General features: G+C 49.5%; 1 protein-coding gene across 5 annotated transcripts in view; it reads right to left on the reverse strand.

The window, feature by feature from the left end:
• The window catches only part of DGKG (diacylglycerol kinase gamma), a 205,836-nt gene extending 198,424 nt beyond the window's left edge, over positions 1-7,412 (reverse strand). For all 5 annotated transcript variants that reach the window (XR_008662175.1, XR_008662174.1, XR_008662173.1 and 2 more), the window contains exon 1: positions 7,183-7,412. The gene's annotated coding sequence lies outside the window, so the exon portion shown is untranslated. The remainder of the gene's footprint in view (positions 1-7,182) is intronic.
• Between the last annotated feature and the right edge of the window lie 739 nt (positions 7,413-8,151).

Raw genomic sequence — 8,151 nt, forward strand, 5'->3', positions numbered from 1 at the left:
GATTCTGGAAGGAATCCTCTGGCCCTCTCAGAGACTGAAACAGCTTTGTCTAGCTCTACTTTAAATGAAAGGCAGGGGCACTGAGGCAGTTGGTATAGTGCTGTCGGCCACTGTCCCAGAGCAGAGAAGTGGAGAAATACAGCAGGGAATGAAAGCATTTGGGCCAAACATTTTAAGCATTTCAGCATCTAAGGGTCAAAGTGGCCTTGCTGACCTCTGGCTACTTGGAACTTTCACATCAGATCAGCCACCAGGGAAGTGAAAACTTGGTTTCTGTTTGGATGAAACACTGTTTGTGCCTTAAGGGAAGAGAGAACTCTCCATGAAGACCACCCAGAAAAGTGTGGTGGGTCCAAATGGCGAGTGGGCAGGTGGGTCTGGGGAGTGTTGGTAGCTGTGTGCCACTGAATTTTACCTGTCATCCCTTTCCTTGCCATAGCAGACTCTTCTAGACCCCCGTGGCCTCTTCTATGGTGAAATCACACTACTGAAATAAGGCTGGGGATGCCTGTGCTGACTCTCCCACACTTGTGATCGGAATCAGGCGAGCTCATGAATATGAGCACATTGTTATCTTCTAAGTGTGGTTTACATGCAAAGGACAGTTATTATTACCCTGATTTTTATTATCTAAAAAAAATCTTTTCTTACATGAACCTTTACTGTCTGTGCCCCCGTCCCGCCTTGAAGACCTCTTGGCTCCATTTCCCACTTGGAAAATGAGAGCTGTTAAGCTCTCTTACTTTCTCCTTTCATTTTTTAAAAGATTTTATTTATTTATTCATGAGAGACACACAGAAAGAGGCAGAGACATAGGCAGAGGGAGAAGCAGGCTCCCTGCGGGGAGCCCAATGCGGGACTCAATCCCAGGACCCTGGGATCACAACCAAGCCAAAGGCTCAACCACTGAGCCACCCAGGCATCCCTACTTTCTCCTTTTAAATCACAATGCCAGGAAAGAATCTTTAATTTTCACTGAGGCATCAATGACTTCAAAGGTTAATTCCAAGAGGAAAGTGGACATTTCTATAAAAAAATAAAAATAAATAAATAAATAAATAAATAAATAAATAAATAAATAAATAAATACAGGCCATGTTTCTTTAGAAATGAAAATGAAGTAAAGGATTTATGCCCTGGGTAAGAGTGGGAGACCTCAGTTCCTAACCCATGCAGAACACTTCATCTTTAGATGGAGGAGTATTCCCCACTTTCTTAAAGAAATCTGGGATCAGGTACTTTCCAGGTTCTTCCCTTGATTTCATTTTCTATAATGCTAGAGACTCTTAGATCTACCTCAAACCAATCCAAGTCTTTTTGGCCTAACTGAATAATATCCCAGGGTGCTAAAAGTGGTATCATGCCACTGATATCACTGGACCACCCTCCTTAGTCTATGATTCTGAACAGGTTAAGTTAGCCACTACCACCACCACCATCATCACCACAAACCACTATCATTCCTACCACCATCACTACCACCAACATCATCACCTCCAGGGCAAAGACAGTTCTATTTTTTTTAATGGGAAAAATAATATACGAACATTTCTTAACTTGAGGGGCCGATGTTAATCCCAGGGAACATTCTGGAATACGATGTGGAATGAGATTTCAGGACTGAAGCTGTGAACTCTAAGAACCAACAAGGGTTAACTGAAAGTTGCTTATGTCACACTAACAAAATAACTTGACAACATTATTGGCAGGCAGATCAGGGAAATACCAGTGATAAAGAGTATCTGGACTTTATCAAAACTTTAGATAACATTCATCTGATAACCTTTTGAAAAAGATGAAGAAATATGGGCTGGGTAATAGTATAAAAAGTTGAATAAGTTTTCTGAAAGAGTACTGTTTACTTATCGAATTAACATCTATCTTTAGGGAGCAAATCGTGGCATGCCTCAGAATCCTGTAATGCTCGTCATTTTTATTGATGACTGAGTTGAAGAGGTCATGCTCATCAGATTTGGGGATGACAGGAAGCCAGCTGGAAGGGACAGTAAATACATTGGATAACAGAATCAAAGCTATAAATATTTGGGCAAGTTGGCAAAAAAGACTAAATTGAACAAGATAAAATGAGTAATAAATGCAGGGGCTCTATCTTCAGGTCTCAGGCAGCATCTGTACAAGCATGGGGGTGTGGGGCAGCTGATACACTTCAAGAGTAGGTTTAAGAGAATTGTTTTGTTTGTTTTGTTTTTCTTTTTCAGTTGGTATGAAGCTCAACAGGTATGCCTGGTACAGATTCCCAATTCAGCCTTACAGAGTTTTAACAGAAATACGAAGGTAAAATGAAGGAGGTAATAATCTCTATCTGGTACTAATTAAGCCTCCCTTGAAATTTTGTGTTGTATTCTTTAAGAACAAAGACAGGGAAAACTGGAGCGAGAAGGATAATCATACTGAAGACACTGAAGCCAACAACCTAGAGGGAGGGTGGAGCAGTGGAAAGGGTCCTGGCTAGCGAGGCAGGAGCGGGGTTGTGCCATGAATCCGCTGTGAGGTCCTAGCCAAGCCAGTATTTCCCTCAGAGCTGGTGACAGGCCTCCCTGAAGAGAAGCATGGGTGGTGGTGGCTGGTTTTGGCCCTCTGGTCCGACCACACTATGGGCAGGTTCCTTTCTCCCTTGTCACTCATCCAGAGACAAGGCCTCTTGGGCTCCCAGGAAAAATTTGCACTCTTGAAATGCCATTAACATTCGCAAATTATACCAATTATTTCCCTTGGGAAGCCTTCAAAAATACCCTTTCTTGGGCTCCCCGGGAAGTCAAGCTGATGGCAGTTCACATCTATAATAACTACATATGACATGTAGTGAGGCGGTAAAGAAAAAGGCCTAAGAGAACAGACTCTGAAAACACAGGATTCTGAGTTAAAACTCGGCCTCTCCTACTAGCTTCATGAGCACTTAACGTAGCCTTTCCGAGACTCAGTTTTCCTGTCTGTACAACAGGGTGAATGCCAGGCTCATCGTGATGTGAAGATCAAGTGGGACAATGCACGTACAAAATATAGCACAATGCAGAGCACAAAGTAGGTGCCAATCAATAGCGTACCTAATATTATTGCTCCATGTACTTCCAGCATCCCTCGCCTTTCTTTTTCCCTGCTCCCATCCTCCTCCAGGCCAGGTACTGTGCTGGTTGCAGAGAATATGGTAGATTCACATTGCCTGCCTCTGCCAAGCTCACAATCCAAACCAGCATTGTGGGTATCAACTTTCCGCCTCGATGGAAATGTTCTATGTGTGCATTTTCTAATGAGGTAGCCAGAAGCTGTGTGTGGCATTTAAGTACTACAAATGTTACTGACGTGACTAGAGAATGGAATTTTAAGTTTTATTTCATTTTAATGAATTAGATGAAAATGGAAATAGTCCCATGTGGAAATAGCACAGTTCTAGATAGTTTCCTGGTACATTTCTGAGACTGCCTAGTCTGAGTAAATAAAGATGCATGGAAAGAGAAATGCACATAAAGCGCTTATGTACAGGACCTGGAAAATTCTCTTATTTGTTCCTCCATCACATTTGTCTATGGTGCATAAGTTCTATCTCAGGTACTGTGGGTATGGGGAGAGCTGTACCTTCAATGAGCTCACAGTTTAGTAGGGGATATGCAGAGAAGTGATCTCACCATAGTGAGGTAAGTGTGTGCACAGGTGCTATAGGTGAAGCAGAGCGAGGTCTCTAACCCAGATGAGCAGTCAGGAAGGGCTTTCCAGAAGGATGATTCAAGATCTGAGCAGAGTCTTGAATAAATAGATTTCACAGAAGGGACTCAATTAATACTTATTCAATTTACAACAAAGATTCTATTCCAGGACTATGAGACCCAGTGCTGGTGGCAGAGGTGGCTATGGGGCAAACATGGGCTTCGGGAAAACTCGTAGCTAGGGCCAATTTATTGCTTTCGAACATTTCCCTTTTTTGTCTTTTTGAATTGTCTAATTTCATTTCTCTTCTGCAGCCACATCTTCTTCACCTGAGGGCATTTTGGGGGGATGATGTATATAACCTTATTTTTTTTATCACTTTATTAGTAGTCACTAACCATAACTGATTTGGTAGGGCATGGGGAGGCAGATGAATTCTGTTACATATAAGGTGACATCAACTCCCACTATGGTTTTGTTGTGGAATTCTTTTACTTGGTATAAACAAACGGCTCTGTGATACAGCCAGTACGTGAAGACGCTGTTATGGATTGGTTGGAGGCTGAATCCATCTGGCTATGACAGTGATGCACATTAACAGGAGTAATGATTGTTCTAATTACTTATACGCTGAAGTGGGATCCTCTGCACATTCGTGTATTTTACACAATGTTTGATTTGCCCAAAGCTAGTACGTGACATCTAGCCAGAGAATTCTGCAACTGACAGTTGCTCACTATATAAAGCAGGTCCAACTTTATACTGTATGGTTTCCATAATCACGGGTGTGTGTATAAAGCTGGATGATGATATGTGTGATTCCTTCTCCCAGGAGGCCAGGAATATGCTTGGGTGGTGTGGTTTGGTCACACGAGGCCCTGGTCTATTCGAGTCTCTAGAGGTCATCTGCTTTGACTGTGAGAGAGTTGCCTCTGATGGATGGAAGTGTAAACTGGTGGAGCCTTTTCAAAAATCAGCTTGTCCTATACCTCGGAGTCTTGGAACATTCATGCCCTTTGGCCCAATGGTTCTGCTTCTGGGAATCGATCCAAAGAAAGTATTTGGAAATGTATGCAACAGAGATGTTGTACAGAGTTATTTGTAGCTGCTAAATGACTAATAGTATATTATTAATAGTTATTATTATACAGCCATGAAAATGATGTTCATGAAGGACTTCCGCTACAACACTAATAGAGGGGACGTGTGTGGGGGGCAGAGAAGCAATAGTTACAGAGGCTAGGCAACCACTCTGGACTCAGACAGCTTGGGTTTAAATCCTGGGTCTGCCACTTACTAGCTCTGTGGCGTTGGCAAGTCACCTGAATTCTGTGGGGTTGATTATAATACCTGTCTCAGAGAGTTTTCTGAGGATTAAATGACACAATGAATATAAAATATTTATCATCTAAAATGTATATTTAGTAGATAATCAATGTAGGCTTCCTATAGATTATATGATTTCAAGGCATAAAAAATGGATAGAAAAGAAATATGCCACTATAGTAACAGTATGGAAACTGGGTGATGGAATTGTGGGTAGTTTGATTCTCTGTACACTTTCCAACTTCCCAAATATTTGCCACTCAACACCAATTACGTTCACACTAAAAAGGTATATGCAATGATGTAATACAATAAGATTTTTTTTTAAAGAATTTTACCACAACAAACCTGTACTCCTCTCTTCTCCCTTCCCTTCCAAAGCAGGAGCTGGGGGCAGCCTCTTCCCCAGGGAACAGCAGGAAAAGGAAGAGCTACTGCTTCAGTGTGCACAGCTGGGACCTCCGGGTGCCACTTGTTGAAAGCGCTCTGTGGAAAGCTGTAGGGGGAGTCCCAACTGGTGTCCTTGGTAGTTTCTCCTATCTCTGCAAGTCTCTGCAAATGCTCTGATATTTATCATTTTCATCCCATGTCTTGATTGATCTGAATCAAACACTGAACTAAAATTGTAAGATGAGAAAGACTCATCTATTTGCACCCCATGCCCGGACCCCTCCAAGAAGAATACCTGCGATAATGCCTACAGTGCTACCCGGAAACAGTAAGGGTGACTTAAAGAGAAGACTTGGACCGGGGTAAGACAGGGATGTTGGCTTAGTTGCACCTGCTTTATTTAATGAGCATAATTTATATTCAGAACGGAATCTCTGGCCAATACAGCCCTTCTTAACACGACGAAGTCCCTTCCCACGTTAATTAGGACACATCGCTGGAATCAGAGAATCATAAGGTAAGGGTGTGTGCGAGTGTACGTGACCAAACTGTGATGACAACTACCCTCGCGAGCTAACGTCCTTCACTGTCGATGAGGGTGCCCTGTGCTCCAGCAAGTGGTTCTCGGGGCTGTATTTTACACAAAGCACCGAAATCATGGGTTCATCCTCCCCGCCCCCCTCCCCCAACCTGAGGGCCAGTTCCCAGCCCTGAGTCCTGACCACTGCCCTCATCAGTGAGTAGCCCCCCGCCGCGCCCCGGTCCACACCTCCAGACCCAAAGCGGGTACCGCCTCCCCCCCCCCGGAAATCAAAGAATGACAAACGGTGCCACCGGGCCCTCCCGGGACAGCGAGGTCATCGTATGCTAATGAAGCCAGAGGAGCGGGCCTGGGCGGCGGGTTCTCCGCTCTCCCGCGCCACTGCGGCGCAGCCCCGGGACCACCGCGCGCTGCCGCAGCCCCTCGGCCCCGGGGCGCGGGGGGGGGGTGGGCAGGGGGCACTCAGAGCTCCGCAGCTGGATCGCTCACATCTGGAGCCGCCTCCTCGCTCCCGTCCCCGGCTTTCCACTGCAGTGATGGCGAGGGTGGGGGCGGCGCATCAGTCACCTGTAGGGCTTTCCGGAACTCCGCGGCCCCCCTCCGAAAATCCTAGTCCACCCACCCGGAGGAAGAAAACGTCGGCATGTGCAGGGTCAGGTGGACTGGTGGAGTTTGGGGACGCCCCACAGGTGATACTCGCTGCGCGCCCTGCGAGGCGCACGCACACACACACGCACATGCACATGCTGTGTGTCGGGTCACTAAACAGGTCGGCTATGTATACTCTCCCGGCCCTGCCTCGCTGGTGTCCGTCAAGGCGTCTTGTTCTCTCCGGCGTCCCTTCGAGCGCCCCAGCCCAGCGGCTCTGCGGACTGTCCCGAAGTCCTGGAACCCGTGGGACGGCCAGATGTTAGGGGAAGCGTCCCCGCTCTTCGCCGCCCCTGGGCACCCTGGCGCGCGAGCCGGCCACCAAGGAAGCCAGGTACGTCCAGAAGGGGAGAATCGGGCCAGTGGCTGGCGCCAAGCGCCCCGAACCCGGCTGCCTCCCGCCCGCACACCTCTGGGGTGTGGAAGAGCTTCCCAGTCGAAGAGGGAGCCGATGCCCCCGCCCCCCGTGCGGCTCCCGCGCCCTCAGCCTGCCAACGGGGCATCCCGTCCCCCGGGGCTTTGCGGCAGGTGGCCCCAGCAGGGTGGGCGCAGCGGCCTCGCCCGCGGTTCCCCTCCCGCCCGCGCCCCCTCCGCCGCGCCGCCGGCCGTCTTACCTCGCCAAGCAACACTTGGTTGCGCGGTTCCCCGGGGCGCTCCTTCCTCGGGGCTTATTCCCTTACTTGGGGAGGAAAGAGGAACCGAGACACAGAGGGGCACCGAGGCTGTGGTCTGCGCGCCCTCCCGCCGGGGCAGCCCTCTCCAGGAGGGGGGCAGCCGGAGCGGGCGCCGCGGAGCTCGGGGACCCCGCCGGGTCCGGCAGCGCCGGGGTCCTGCGCCTGCCCGCGTAGCCGCGGCTCCGGAGCGGCGCGCCCCGGCCGCCCGCTACTACGGCACTGCGGCGCCCCGCCCCTCGCCGCCCGCCGCCCGCCGCCCGCCGCTCCCCCGCGGAGCCCTGCCCCCGGGCGCAGGGCCCGCCCCGCACCCCCGCGCGCGCACGCGCCCCGCACACGCGTGACTGCGGATCGGCTGGAGCGCCCCCGCGGCCGCTTCTCCCTGACGGGCTGCGGGCCCGGGGAGGAGTCAGAGGCTCCGTGCGGCTTAGGGGTTCGGGGAGGATGTGGCCGTGGTGCGCCCCGCAGGGGGACGGAGCGCGACGGTCCGGCATATCGAATACCCCCTGGGCATGTCCACTTGTGCACCCAAGTCGAGGCCGCCTTCCTATCCCCACCAAAGCACAGGGAAAAAAATGCAAATTAAAAATCAACAAGTTCTCTCCGTTTCCTGGGAACTCCATTGTCTCTAACCCCCAAATCGCTGCCCCCGCGCAGGGCACATTTTCTGACAGCTCTGGCCCTGGTGGCAGGAGATGCGTGACTCTTCAATCTGAAAAGATTTCCCCCTCCGCAGGTAAGGTGGGGACCGCCGCAGCCCGCAGGTGCTGGCCGGATCAAGCCTCGGGACCGAGGGCTGTTAATTCCTCTCTCCTTTGCTTTTAGGGGACAGTGGACTGTCGCCTCACCCCACCCCACCCCCCCGCAGAGCAAACAGACTCCTTCTTTTAAAAATGTAGAAAAGCACAGAAA

Source organism: Nyctereutes procyonoides, unplaced genomic scaffold (assembly GCF_905146905.1).
Source record: "Nyctereutes procyonoides isolate TBG_1078 unplaced genomic scaffold, NYPRO_anot_genome, whole genome shotgun sequence".
Lineage (NCBI taxonomy): Eukaryota > Metazoa > Chordata > Mammalia > Carnivora > Canidae > Nyctereutes > Nyctereutes procyonoides.